This window comes from Panthera uncia, assembly GCF_023721935.1.
Source record: "Panthera uncia isolate 11264 chromosome A1 unlocalized genomic scaffold, Puncia_PCG_1.0 HiC_scaffold_17, whole genome shotgun sequence".
Classification (NCBI taxonomy): domain Eukaryota; kingdom Metazoa; phylum Chordata; class Mammalia; order Carnivora; family Felidae; genus Panthera; species Panthera uncia.
In genome coordinates, this window is record NW_026057577.1 from 72134810 (window position 1) to 72151003 (window position 16194).

General features: G+C 37.9%; 1 protein-coding gene across 28 annotated transcripts in view; it reads right to left on the reverse strand.

Annotated features, from left to right (window-relative positions):
• MCTP1 (multiple C2 and transmembrane domain containing 1) overlaps positions 1-16194 on the reverse strand; it is a 537709-nt gene that overhangs the window by 492249 nt on the left and 29266 nt on the right. The window lies entirely within an intron of this gene.

A 16194-nucleotide genomic window follows, 5' to 3' on the forward strand; every position in this document is an offset into this window, starting at 1 on the left:
AAATAAACGAAAATGAAAATACAACAATCCAAACGCTTTGGGATGCAGGGAAGACAGTCCTGAGAGGAAAATATATTGCAATCCAGGCCTATCTCAAGAAACAAGAAAAATCCCCAATACAAAATCTAACAGCACATCTAAAGGAAATAGAAGCAGGGAAACAAAGACACTCCAAACCCAGCAGAAGAAGAGAAATAATAAAGATCAGAGCAGAAGTAAACAATATAGAATTTAAAAAAACTGTAGAGCAGATCAACAAAACCAAGAGTTGGTTTTTTGAAAAAATAAACAAAATTGATAAACCTCTAGCCAGGCTTCTCAAAAAGAAAAGGGAGATGACCCAAATAGATAAAATCATGAATGAAAATGGAATTATTACAACCAATCCCTCAGAAATACAAGCAATTATCAGGGAATACTCTCAAAAATTATATGCCAACAAACTGGACAACCTGGAAGAAATGGACAAATTCCTAAACACCCACAAGCTTCCAAAACTCAATCAGGAGGAAATAGAAAGCTTGAACAGACACATAACCAGTGAAGAAATTGAATCGGTTATCAAAAACCTCCCAACAAATAAGAGTCCAGGACCAGATGGCTTCCCTGGGGAATTCTACCAGACATTTAAAGCAGAGATAATACCTATCCTTCTCAAGCTATTCCAAAAAATCGAAAGGGAAGGAAAACTTCCAGACTCATTCTATGAAGCCAGTATTACTTTGATTCCTAAACCAGACAGAGACCCAGTAAAAAAAGAGAACTACAGGCCAATATTCCTGATGAATATGGATGCAAAAATTCTCAATAAGATACTAGCAAATCGAATTCAACAGCATATAAAAAGAATTATTCACCATGATCAAGTGGGATTCATTCCTGGGATGCAGGGCTGGTTCAACATTCGCAAATCAATCAACGTAATACATCAATTAATAAAAGAAAAGATAAGAAACATATGATCCTGTCAATTGATGCAGAAAGGGCATTTGACAAAATTCAGCAACCTTTCTTAATAAAAACCCTTAAGAAAGTCGGGGTAGAAGGAACATACTTAAACATCATAAAAGCCATTTATGAAAGCCCACAGCTAACATCATCCTCAATGGGGAAAAACTGAAAGCTTTTTCCCTGAGATCAGGAACATGACAGGGATGTCCACTCTCACCGCTGTTGTTTAACATAGTGTTGGAAGTTCTAGCATCAGCAATCAGACAACAAAAGGAAATCAAAGGCATCAAAATTGGCAAGGATGAAGTCAAGCTTTCACTCTTTGCAGATGACATATTATACATGGAAAATCCGATAGACTCCACCAAAAGTCTGCTAGAACTGATACATGAATTCAGCAAAGTTGCAGGATACAAAATCAATGTACAGAAATCAGTTGCATTCTTATACACTAATAATGAAGCAACAGAAAGACAAATAAAGAAACTGATCCCATTCGCAATTGCACCCAGAAGCATAAAATACCTAGGAATAAATCTAACCAAAGATGTACAAGATCTGTATGCTAAAAACTATAGAAAGCTCATGAAGGAAATTGAAGAAGATATAAAGAAATGGAAAAACATTCCGTGCTTATGGGTTGGAAGAATAAATACTGTTAAAATGTCAATACTACCCAAAGCTATCTACACATTCAACGCAATCCCAATCAAAATTGCACCAGCATTCTTCTTGAAGCTACAACAAGCAATCTTAAAATTCCTATGGAACCACAAAAGGCCCTGAATAGCCAAAGTAATTTTGAAGAAGAAGACCAAAGCAGGAGGCATCACAATCCCAGACTTTAGCCTCTACTACAAAGCTGTCATAACCAAGACAGCATGGTATTGGCATAAAAACAGACACATAGACCAATGGAATAGAATAGAAACCCCAGAACTAGACCCACAAACGTATGGCCAACTAATCTTTGACAAAGCAGGAAAGAATATCCAATGGAAAAAAGACAGTCTCTTTAACAAATGGTGCTGGGAAAACTGGACAGCAACATGCAGAAGAATGAAACTAGACCACTTTCTTACACCATTCACAAAAATAAACTCAAATGGATAAAGGACCTGAATGTGAGACAGGAAACCATCAAAACCCTAGAGGAGAAAGCAGGAAAAGACCTTTCTGACCTCAGCCGCAGCAATTTCTTACTTGACACATCCCCAAAGGCAAGGAAATTAAAAGCAAAAATGAACTACTGGGACCTCATGAAGATAAAAAGCTTCTGCACAGCAAAGGAAACAACCAACAAAACTAAAAGGCAACCAACGGAATGGGAAAAGATATTTGCAAATGACATATCAGACAAAGGGCTAGTATCCAAAATCTATAAAGAGCTCACCAAACTCCACACCCAAAAAACAAATAATCCAGTGAAGAAATGGGCAGAAAACATGAATAGACACTTCTATAGACACTAAAGAAGACATCCAGATGGCCAACAGGCACATGAAAAGATGCTCCACATCGCTCCGCATCAGGGAAATACAAATCAAAACCACACTCAGATATCACCTCGCGCCAGTCAGAGTGGCCAAAATGAACAAATCAGGAGACTATAGATGCTGGAGAGGATGTGGAGAAACGGGAACCCTCTTGCACTGTTGGTGGGAATGCAAACTGATGCAGTCACTCTGGAAAACAGTGTGGAGGTTCCTCAAAAAATTAAAAATAGACCTACCCTATAACCCAGCAGTAGCACTGCTAGGAATTTACCCAAGAGATACAGGAGTACTGATGCATAGGGGCACTTGTACCCCAATGTTTATAGCAGCACTCTCAACAATAGCCAAATTGTGGAAAGAGCCTAAATGTCCATCAACTGATGAATGGATAAAGAAATGGTTTATATACACAATGGAGTACTACGTGGCAATGAGAAAGAATGAAATATGGCCCTTTGTAGCAACGTGGATGGAACTGGAGAGTGTTATGCTAAGTGAAATAAGCCATACAGAGAAAGACAGATACCATATGGTTTCACTCTTATGTGGATCCTGAGAAACTTAACAGAAACCCATGCAGGAGGGGAAGGAAAAAAGAAAAAAAAAAAAGTGGTTAGAGTGGGAGAGAGAGCCAAAGCATAAGAGACTCTTAAAAACTGAGAACAAACTGAGGGCTGATGGGGTGTGGGAGGGAGGGGAGCATGGGTGATGGGCATTGAAGAGAGCATCTTTTGGGATAAGCACTGGGTGTTGTATGGAAACTAATTTGATAATAAATTTCATATAATAAAAAAATAAAACAATTTAAAAAATCACTAAAAGCATTGAGGATATATAATAATGGGAATGTAATGCAGTCAGAGATGGTCAAGGAAGATCTCTTTTTTTAGAAAGTGGTATTTTTAAAGAGATTGGAAAGAGTAGGCAGGGTTAATTAGCCAAAGATGAGCATTAAGAAGGATATTTCATTAAGAAGATAGGTATGCACAAAGGCCCTGCGGCAGGAGAGAGGCGCATATGCCATGAACCCAGGGTTCAGCAGGAGATAAGTCTCATGCTCTCCCTAGGTTGCTGCACCAGCCTCCTTACGGTCTTTGCTTACACTATTGTCTCTATCCCCGGTCTATTCCCAGCCCAGCTGCCATAGAAATTCCTTTAAAATATAAGGCGAGTCATACCATTACTTTTCTCAAAACTTGCAACACTTCACTCACCCATCCCAGCCACCCTGGCCTCCTCCATGTTCCTAGCACATTGCAGACATGCTCCCAAGTCAGGGCTTTTGCCCTGGATGTCCCTTCCAGCCTGCAGTACTCTCCCCCTGGACAAGAGCATGACTGACTCCCTCACATCCTTCAAATCTGTGCTCCAATCTCACCTTCCCATTGAAGCCTACCATGTCTACCCAATTTAAATATCAAACCCTTTCCCTCAACTCCAGCACTCTTCATGCCCCTGGCTGTGTTCAGTTTTCTTTTTACTCTGGTACTTATCACCTTCTAACACCCTGCTGCTCTCCTCATGTTGTCCCACCCTCTTCCATCCACCATCCACCTGTGGATGGGTCTCAAACCTACAACTCCTGCAGGGTATGCCTGACTCTTGGGAGCTTTAGATGCATACATCCAGATCTCCACTGATCTCCACCTCAACATCTCATCAGCACAAAGCTCAATATTACACCTTCCTTTACCACAGACTTCACCTCTTTATGCAATCACATAAAGTGATTCAGTTCAGTTCAGTCGGCTACTCCACTACAAAGCTGAGGGAGCTTCTTAGAATCCTCAATCCCTCTGGCTCCCCAAAACCCAATAAGCATCACATTTATTGATTTTACGTCTGAAAAATATCTTAACTCTGCCAATGCCTCATTCAGGTTATCCTCACCTTGTCCCTTCACTATCCCAGCAGCTTCCTAAATTGTCAAATACAGCCTCACATCGTTGCCACTCAGACCACCAAGCATAACACAAGCTTGAGCAAGGCATTCCTTTTTCAGAAGAGAAAGCCTAAACCATCAAGCATGGAAGAGAAATTCTGCATGTCCTAGTTCTTCCCCAGTTTCCCCTACCATAGTCTCAGCCTCATGCTCCACCTCAGTAATGTTAAACATCTGGGGATCCACTCTCCTTCCTTGTATTCACCACACCCCTTCTTTACCTCAGGTACTCCCACTCGTCTTTCAGGACAACTCAGGAAAACTTCCCTGAACCAAACTGAGTCAAACACCTTCCTTTTATGTTCTGCTAATATCTGTGTGTACCTCTATCCAATGGAGACCGAGTCCTAGAATCCACGTTTAGCCAAAGCTGAGGCTGAAGTCAACTTCACCATAACACACAAGTTTCTGCATTGTTAAGAATATGCCCGTGAAACTTTATCAGATATGTTTATTAGTATTAGTTATTATAATTTTATATCGAAATCATTTTACATTTTTTTTCTCAGCCCTTTCAGTCATTAGATTGTGCCTACAGTTACCATGCTACCATGCTACACAAGTGCTTTCCCAAACAGATGCTCACTTTCAGATTTCGAGGTACATCATTTTTTCTACCACTTTTTTCTTCACACTTTGTACATTATTTATTATCTCTTATTAAAGAAGATTTCTCATGGATGTTGTCACACATGATTGTGTAATTTTTCCTCCTCATGGAATTTTGAGTCCTAAGATTTCTACAAATGTTAGGATTCTATAGAGATTAGTGATATAATGTGATTTCATCTGTATTCTTCTTTCATGGATTGCTATTTAAATTTCTATAATGTATATGTATTTATATATAAATTACATATTTTATAACCATCTATTTATTGAAAATATATAATATTCTTCATAAAGTCACCTAGCTAACACAGTATCTCTTAGTATACGTGCTATTTGTTCATCTCTTTTTCTATTAATTACTTGAAATTCATGATTCAATATAAAAAGCACATAAGGATATGATCATTCTAAGTTATATGTACGTTACTTATATATGTTTAAAAGTTAAATGTTAAGTATGATGTCATACCTTGAATACATAAGAGTTATTGTTGTATAGATTAGCTATGATGCCAACCTTGTGTTCACACACAAGTTCGGGGATGACAGAAACAACATGAGGGTGAGCATTTCCTCTTGAGCTCTCCAAAGACTCAGACCTAATAGCAGGTTCTGACTGAACAGTGAGGCCAAGCCTGAAAAATGATATATCTCTAAGCTCTAGATTGTAATTTTTGGTCTGTTTCTCTATCTCCCCCAGCACAGCATGAACCCTTTGGAGGCAGACACTCTACATCAGTCATCTATGACAGTGTTTGGCAAATACTGAATATTCAAAATACTTTTTTGAATATTCAACAAACTGACCTATTAAATCAGTGAGAAAGATCTTTTCTAAGATCTTTGCTTATTTTTCTAAGATCGTTGTTAGCTGCGCATCTGTTCAGCTGCATAGCTGAATCTGTTAGGCAGATTCAAACTTGGTCCATCATGTGCAATGAAGTCTTGGCAACATACCACTTTACATTTAATCAAAACAATTCTCTATCTTTAGATTCTCTCATCAGTTTTTATTACCTACATTTTCATACTTACAGGTTATACTCTGATCAGTTAAATCTTACTATCTTCTTTGTTGTCTAATAACACACACTCTGTCTTCTTTCTTCATGTTAACTATTACCTTCATGTTATTAGAAAACATCCTACTAGGACATTTTATGTTGTAAATATTATTTATCTTATTCGATTCTAAACCAATCAGATATGCCGTTTTTTTCCTTTTTTTTTTTTTTTGGCATTCTGTTCTTAAATACAGATTCTTGATCAAGTTTCACAAATCTGCGAAGGTTCTATAATATTGCAGTTTTTAAATGATCAAAATGATAAAACTATAACAAGCTAAAAAATCAAAATGCTTACATTTATTTCCATGAATCGTGAAGTCTAAAATATAGTTTTATGATCCCACCTCAAAACAATTTAAAATCTTACTGCACACATCTTTCAGTCTTTAATTTATCCATTTTCATGTAACTTTATTAACTACACATTATATGTAAGATGCTGCTTTAGGCACTGCCATAAATTAAGGAAAAAATGTAATTAGCCAGATATCTACTACATATAATTGTGCTTAATATTTAATAAACCCTATCCACGTGGGAATTGTGCCTAAAGCACTAACATCAGCCTTTCTGCACAGGTAAAGACCATTCTCATGTCTCAGTATGGTAGCCATTTTGTAAGACAATGTGGTTATTTGCAACTCAACTTCTTATGGTCTCCAAAATGAGGACAATGCCATTATTTTTAGAACATTAAGAAGTCTGCAGGGGAAGATACTGTATAACCCACGTCCTCACTTCCTATACCACAGAAGTCTGAAGAACACATAAACTTGGAGATTTCTGTGAATTCACAGCAGTCAAAAATCTTAAATATCGATCTGGTTTGATGTGACACATTAAGCCCGTAATACACCTGGGGTATCATCCTGCTCAAACGTCACAGTCCCAAAACAATATTTTAGGGGGGAAAACATCTCAAAGAACATGCCATTCTTTCATTAGGCAGCTGGCTATTTCTTTACATTCATACCACTTTTTAGTTTGCCCAGAGAACATAAAGCCCTTACCACCTTCTGAAGTTATTTTCCCTCAATTTAAAGTCCTAAGAAAATTTAAATCCTTCAGAATTCATTAGCTGTAAAACTCCATTTACACTGGCATTAGAGTCTATTTCTACCTGGCAGCAACATTCATCAAACACCTACATGCTACTGTATAGAAATGAGTCATTTCCTCTTCTGGGGGAGATTTAAAGCACAACTATGAAAAGCAAAATAGACTGAAGGGCTAGAAAAAGGAAAAGTTTCCAAAAAAGGAAACACTGTACCATAGTCTCTCACTGAGTGAAAATAGGTAGAGAAAATAAAAATATAAATCAACTATAAGGTTTAATGAACATCAACACCTTTATGAATCAAAATGCCTGTGTAAAAGGCTTAGTGGGAAAAAGAAGTCCTCAAAAAAATGCTTAAAATAATTTCATTCAAATGATGTGACCCTTATTCATTTAAAACACAACTCTGTGGCTATTTTTGACTGAGAATTGAATAGGTTTATCTCTAACCAACAAAACTAGATTTTTCTAAATTGTCATATCACTCTTCACTTTCTCTCTCTCTCTCTCTGCCTCTCTTTCTCCCTTTGATTCCCACTTACTTCTGGTGAGGCATTAATGAAAAAAAAAAGGAAAAGGAACAAGGAAAAGTATTATTCAAACTCAGTCATTTGGAGACTTAATTAGGACTCTGAAACTTTTGTAATGGTTGGCATCTTTTTTTTTTCCAGTTCCTCTACAGTTTATTGTTAACAGCAATAGTTGTGGGACACAGGAGGGTACCCTCCACACATAATACAGTGTGGTAAGAGCCTCAAGAGAGCCCTTAACACCCATATGACAAGATCCAATCAGTCCTGCCTCAGCTTAGCTCCCTCCCCTTACCACTCTAAACACACACTGTCTAGACAGCTACCAAAGTTGGTGCAGACAATGGCCCCAGACCCTTTCCTATTGCTCCAGCTCCAATCCTTCCCTCATACTTGTTTATTGCCCACCACATCCCATTCCAACTTCTATTTCACACACTGGATATTTCTATCACATCCTAAGGACCACTAACCCACCAGCAAGCCTCCCCTGACACATACTGTTCAGGTCTTTGAAGGGTTACTGAGAAGCCATATCACCTGTGGTGAATGGAGTCCCAGTCCCAAGCCCCCCACCCTTGCAACAGGATAAGTAGGGACAGTCTGTTGGAGGCACCATGGGCAACTACAACAATCTCTTGTCCCTTATATACAAACATCTAGATTAGGGAGAGGTGATACATGCCTTCTCCACCTTAACACCGTAATGAGGGAGAGGAATACTTTATGGGTGTGGGTCCTTAAGAGATACTAGGACATCTTTCCAAGGAGATGAGGGGTATCACAAGTTAGAAGTCAAGGTTAGGGTGGCAGTCAAATATCAAAGTCATCTCCCCACATGATGGGCCCATCTTCCCTTACTCTACCCCAGTACCCTATGTACCTCCCAGGTTAGTACATGAGGAGATGAGGGCCGGGTCCTACACCAGGGCAACAAGGGTCATTCAACAGGAGACCTCCCTGGTATGCCCTGGGGGTCCTGAAGGGAGAATCCCAGACTTGTTGCTCTGGGACAGAGTGCAAAAGCTTGATCAGTTGCCATCCATGGATACTACACTGGTCAAGGAGGTCTGGCGATCGTGACAGGCAAGTCATGTAGGATAAGGCCATGTAGTCCATGCCTTGTGGGAAGTAGTTGAAGGCTATGGTCAGCTTGGGTTGGCACCTTTTAAAAGCCAGTTTGTTTGTTTTGTTAAAGCAAGAATCCTTAAATTACTTAGTTGTGAGAAGCAATAACAGACTAATCTACTGGAATCAATAATAAATTTTACATTTCCAGCCTTATTTGTAATAGCACAAAAGTGGAAATAACCCAAAAGTTCACTAAGAGATTGGACATGATGAGAAAATTGAAGTATATCCATACAATCAGCACTATGAAGGAATTAACTATTAATACGTAAAATAACATTAATAGATCTCAAAATTATACTGAGTGAAAAAAATCCAGGCCCCCAAAAATACATTAGGATCTTCCTGATATAACACTCTAGAAAATGCAAACTAAATCTATGATTAAATAAGTTGCAAGGGGATGAAGGAAGGGAGGGATTAAAAAGTGGCATAAAGGAGGGGCACCTGGGTGGCTCAGTCAGTTAAGCACTGACTCCTGATTTTGGCTCAGGTCAGGTCATGATCTCACATTTCATGAGATCAAGCGCTGCAGTCCGGCTTCGTGCAGGCATCATGAAGCCTGCTTGGGATTCTCTCTCCCAATCTCTGTACCTTCCCTACTCCTGTTTGCGTGCTCTCTCTCTCTCTCTCTCTCTCTCTCAAAATAAATAAACATTAAAAAAAATAATTTTAAAAAGTGGTATAAGAAAACTTTCTGGATCCAGGGAGATATTTTTTATCTTGATAATAATGAAGATTTTACACATGTATACAATTTCAAAACTCATCAAATTGTACACTTCTAACATGTGAAATTTATTGTGTGACAATTATGCTGCAATAAAGCTATTTAAAAAAAAAAAAAACCCACCACTATCACAAAGAAGTCATTGAAGTTCCCATCAAAATTAGAACTTCCAGTGGTTCCAGTTCAAGATGGCAATGTAAGAGGATCCTGAAACCCTTCCCACCCATCCCATCCCACTCTGACAAATACACAGAATCTATGGCTACATATGGAACAACTTCCTCTGAAAAAACAAAAAACAAAAAACCAGAACTGGCTGAGCAACTCCTATGCACTGGATGAGCCAGAGAAAGCACACAACACAGTGGTAGAAGAAGCTGGGACACAATCTCACCATAAATCTGAGTCCTGGTGCAGCAAGTCATAATCCAGAGGGAATTCAAAACTCCAAGCTTCTCCCTAAGGAGCAAAGGGTTTGAACCTCACATCAGGCACACCCATTTTTAAGACCTGCTCCGGAGAAATGAGCCCCCAAAACATCTAGCTTTAAAACCAACAGGGCTTACATCCACAAGGCCCACAAGGCTATAACAATCTAAGAAATGGCTCCTACAGGGCTTGGACACTTAGACTCACCCGCCTCAAGACAAAGAATGGACATAATAGGTAATCAATCAGGAGCGTGTGGACTTTGTGTAGGAACAGCTCAACTGCTAGTCTTGGGACGTCAGCCTAGGGGACAAGCATCTGATATGCACACATTTTGGGGCCTGCTGGGGTGGTCTCTGGGGATGGAGACTGGTGGGTGCCAGCTTTACACTCTCCTGATACCTTACTTCAGCCAGCAGACACCATCTTGAAGTGCGCGTGCTTCACACGCACACACACACACACACACACACACAATCTCTAGGCTTATTTTTCTCTTTTCTTTCTTTCTCTTCTGACAGGCACAATCCCTATACTCTCCTCCTGCCTAACTACAGCTTTCCAGTATCTCCCAGAAAGGGGCTTATACACTCATCTGGAGCCCCAATTTTGATGAATGCTATGCAGGGGACAGCTCCAGATGGCCTGGCACTGGTGGCCATTGGGGCTTACACTTTTTATCTAATAGGATTGTATATATTTGCATACATGAAAAGTTGCTGTTTGAGAGTCTGGCTTCCAATCAATCCGAAACGAGGTGCTGACCGAAATTTTCCCCTTTGGGACACTGACAGTTGACACCCTCAACTACTGGGAAGTATTAAAAATAAAATGAGCTGCCTGGACAATCACAAAGGCTTAAAAGACAACCAAGATCTAGGGCAAGGTTGAATGATAAGTTTCATCTCCTACATGAGGCTACTCCTTCAAGGCTGAGAGAGTTAGCTGTTCATTTAATGCATAGAAGTTAATACAGAGTGTCAAGCAAAATGAAGAAACAGAGGAGGATGTTCCAAATGAAAGGACAAAATAAAACCTCAATTAAAAAAAAAAAAACCTCCATGAAATGGAGATAAATACAACTATGGCTATTAGGTATATGTAAATCAATAAACAAGATGAATCCCAGCTCTCAGACATAGATATATAGATAGATAATAGATAGATATAGATATAAATATTATATATATACATAATATTATATTATATAAATATATTTTATATATCTACATATATAGATATATAGATATAGATATAGATAGATATCTTACTTGATGATGTAGTAATGAAGAACTACTAAAGCCATGGATAAATAAACTCATAGAAAACCTCTCATGATAAGAAAAGATGAAAGTGGCTTAAACCACAAAAAGGAAGGGACAACTATAAAATGGGAAAATATAAGAGGGCACTGTTTTTAAACAGGTAGCATACAACTGTGGTCCTGGAAAGAAGAGAAACATAAAGTTAGTCCAGGATTGGACTTTCCTGGGACAGCACAGGACAACAGAAACCCAGCAGAGCAGAGAACTTAGTAAGCCGATGATGCAGAGAGAATAGAATCCCAAGTTTCAGGGGGTGGGAAGAGAGAAGGCTGGAAGTCATTATGGGGATTTATAATTAGTCCTTGGTGCAAATACGAAGGTCTAGCAGACATTACCTGATACAGACATGAGAGCTGAACAGGGATAACAAAGGTTGTACAGGGCTGAAAGACGGAGCAACCAGAATGTAGCTATCTTGCTGAACACCTTGGGCATTCAGTTGAGACCCCATTTCAGACTAAAAAGCACATGCTAGAGTAGAAAATGATACATACATATATACATATATGTATGCATAGAAAAGACTGTGTACAATATATCACCTACAATGTACATCATACAATAAGAAAATTACTAGACATAAGAAGAAACAGCACAAAACAACCCACAGTCAAGAAATAAAGCAGTCAAGAGAAACCATGAAATGATGATTCAGGTGTCAGAATTACTAAACAAGGATTGTAAAGCAGCTATTATAAACACATCCAAGGACTTAAAGGAACAGATGGTAATAAGGAGTGCACTGATGGGGAAGTTACTACATTTCTCTGTGTTTCTGTTCCCTCATCTAAAAAATGGGGATAGGGGCGCCTGGGTGGCTCAGTCGGTTGGGCGTCCGACTTCAGCTCAGGTCGAGATCTCACAGTCCGTGAGTTCGAGCCCCACGTCGGGCTCTGGGCTGATGGCTCAGAGCCTGGAGCCTGCTTCCGATTCTGTGTCTCCCTCTCTCTCTGCCCCTCCCCCGTTCATGCTCTGTCTCTCTCTGTCTCAAAAATAAATAAACGTTAAAAAAAAAATTAAAAAATGGGGATAAAAATAATATCACAGAGTATGTAATTATATGTAAGTGCTTAGAATAATGCCTGATTCATCATAAGCACTTAGTAAGGTTTACTCTGAACATGTAACTTGGGGCATTTTATGTTCAAATCTGAGCCTCAATTTCTTCAATAGGAAGAAGAGAAAATTAAATTTATCTCATTAGGACTCTTATAAACATTCAATGAATTATAAAAGTATAGAGGAGACCTAACACAATACGTGGTAGACAATAAGTATTTGATGTCAGCTCTCTTGAACTTCCAGATTCATACTTTTAAGCTTAAGAATATATGATAAGGTAAAGTTGTGATAACACTTCTTTTTCTAAAACAGAACTAATTAGGAATAAAAGCAATACTATAATACACTTCTACACTTCTTCCATCGGAATATACATAGTTGTCCAAGTTTAAATAAAATGTTCTAACAGTTAAGTCATCCTTGATCTCCCCCAGCTGGAGCTCCTCAGTCACTAATTCCTGAATTACTTCATTATTTACTCATCCATCTGCTCTTTCCCTAAATGGCTTATGAGGTTCAACTCAGAACCAGGTTCTGTGCTGGGTTCGGGAAGAAATCTAAAAAACAAGATAGTCTCTGTCCTCAAGTAATGAAAAGGAAATTAGAATAACGACACTAACTACTTAGAGAGGGACAGGTACAGAAAATACAGAAGGGAGTTAAGGTTTACTTATGTTACAACAGGTGATATTTTAGCTGCGACTTAAGCTGGAAGAAGAGAGATGTGCATCTCAAGGAGAGGGAGAAGACCTGAAGCATCTGAAATGGGTAAGCTTGGATTCTGGAGAACGACGATATGAATGGAGCCTAGTCTGACTAAGGAAGGTACTGAGACATGAGGTATGCAGGGGTCACATCACAAAGGGCCTAATATTTCATGTTAAGGACTTTGAACTTCATTATGTGAGCAATGAAGAATTGGTGACACTTTTAAAAAGCAAAAGAAAAAAGATAAAGTTTTAAAAAAAAAAAAAAGCTCATCGGCTATGCTGTAAGTCATAAAATCCTTTGTCTCTGACTCAAGGTTCTAGTATCTACTGTCAGCATCATGAAACTGTGGCAACTAACTTGTTAACTTGCAAGAACAGTAAAATCTCAGACTCTTCACAGGTTTTGATGGAGGAGAGGGTTTTCATTTTTAGAGCAATGGAAAGAAAACAAGATTTTGAGTCAGACCAATATTAGTCTGGAATTTTTGCCCATCGACTTACAAGCTGCCTAATAACTTCTGAGGATCTTTTCCTCTTCTATAAAAATGAGTATAACAACACACAAATGTGAAATTATGTGCAAGCATAATGCTTAACAAACAGGTCTTTCCTTTTTTATGACATTTTCATTTCCAACTTTTTCTTATGGTGTATATAGTTCAGTGGTTATATTTTTAGCCATTGAAAGCTCTGTGACCTAAGCCGAAGTCGGATGCTTAACCAACTGAGCCACCCAGGCGCCCCTTATGTAGCATTTTGAAAGATTTACACATATTTCAAAGGGACAGAGAACTTGCAACTACAAGTTTTCTAAAGTATACACTCTAAGAAAAGGCAGGAGGTAGAAGTCTCATCTCTTCCTTTTGAGAATTCAGCCTCTAACTTTTCATTTGCATTTGCCCTTTCCTAAGTATTGTAATTGGAACCTGAATCTACACAGCCTGGGACTAGGATCTGCGCTTCTAGATTTTTCTTTCTCAGGAACTCAATTCCTATTTTTTCCCATGTATATAATTACATTCCTGATTCTCACTTTTTGCTGCCTTTAGTTAGACAAATAATATAATAGATGTGAGGAGCAATGAAAATCATAAATATTGGAACCTCTACTGTCAATAGGACTGATTTAATTCCCAAAGATTAAACACTGCATTACATGCGGCTCAATTCTATCAATACTTTGGCAACCTGCCCATCTAACAATGCATTCACATCCCTGGCAGAACAGAAAAATAATGTCATTTCATGTACATTCCAGAAGATTGTTTTAAAAAATAGGTCTTTTTCATCATGTACCAATACTAACATACAAATCATGCAAGGAAAGAATACTTGGTATGTTTGGGAAATGAAAATCAACAACTAGCACAATAAATATGGCAGATTATAAGGCAACTAGCAGAATATATAAGAGACAAGGGAGTGAGAACACATGAGATGATTTTTAAAATTTCATTTGTATAAAAATCACTGCCTTTCTTAGAAATAGAGATTATTTCTAAACTATACATATTTTGTCCATATACTCTACAAAAATTTTTACGTGCAAGTACAATAACATTGCCAGGGGATGGGATAACTACATCTCTAGTATGATTTGAGAAGTTTCCTCTGACCACGATAACTTTAACAACTCCATTCAAAACAAGAAGAAGGGATAGTATATGACCTGCGCTAGTTCAAATTTAATAGAAAATGAACAAGGTGCAAGTCAACAACGTACTCCACACACAGATGATGTATTAAGTACCCACCTTACATTAACCTTGTGCAGGAAATTGTTGTCTTTGCTCTTTCCCAATGAAAATTCATGAAACGAATTACTAAAGAAAGGGCCAGATTGATATATATCCTTTTATAACCATGGCACACATCATTAGGATAAAATAAGGTATAAGTATGAAGAAAATAATAAATATGTAAATCCAAACTAATGTACAAAGACAAGACTATGAAAAGTTCTGAAAAGAAGACATTTCATTTCATTGCCTATGAAGCATTGTGGTGGGGACAGGGAATTGTAAATTTGTTAATTTGAAAGCTTAATCCAATATCCTAACAGCAGACAGTCTATTGTTGTTTGCAGTTTTCACTATTGCTAAATATACTTGTAGTCTGGGCCATAAAATACCTATTATTATATTAGCTTTTTATTGAATCAGCAATAAATTCCTAGATTTTTTAACTTGCTAGAGAGGTTTACTACACCTGCTAAAAATTCAGTCAATAAAAATGTAAATAACTTTGTCTTCCAAACTATAAACTACTGAAGCATTTCATTCATAACCACACAGTTAGTAAATGGTGAAGCCAGAATTCCATCCATGAAGACTAGCTCTAGAGCTTATATCTTAACCTCAAGTTTAGCGGTTAATAAAGCATGGTGTCCTTTCCGATAATCTACAAATGATGCCTTTCAGTCTCTAATCTCAAATAAAATTAACATTGAATCTTCTATATAAGTTATTATGGTGAGTCATGTGGGGCTCTAATGAAATACAGACCTGGCTACTCTATCAAAATCTTTAACTTATAACAAGAAAAGACAAAGTAATAACAAAAAAATCAATTGGTGTTTAAGACAATAGAAAAATATGTCTCAAAACCCACTGCAGATATTATTTGGCAAGTTAATTATCTATATAGGTGCTACTGAAATTTATAAGCAAGAGAGAAAACTCCAGGATGTGTGCTCCAGCTCTCACTCACCAGCTCTGATTTAGGCAGGTCAATTAATCAGCTTCTGGGTGCACTATTATACTAATTTGTATAACGATTCGATATCAGCTTTTTTCAAATCGTGGGTTGCAATCCATTAGTGAGTCATAAAATCAATAAAACTGGTCGAAACCAGCAACTCTATTAAAAAATGGACTGGAATGGAAAATATCAGAGGTTACCCTGTCTAATTTTAAAGTATACATGCGTATATGAGTGTGTTTACAAGTCTACTACAAAATGCATTGCTGAACATGGGGATGATCATGAAAATTAGAAAGCCGTAGTTATATTCCAAACTCAGGAGAGAATGAGTTCAACATTCTTGTCCTTTAAAGATCTTTCCAAAGGTGAAAAAAAATATAGCTTTCTATGCTGTCAACTCAAGAGTGGCAAGCATGTCTTACAAATAATGTTTGTACTCCCAGAACTAG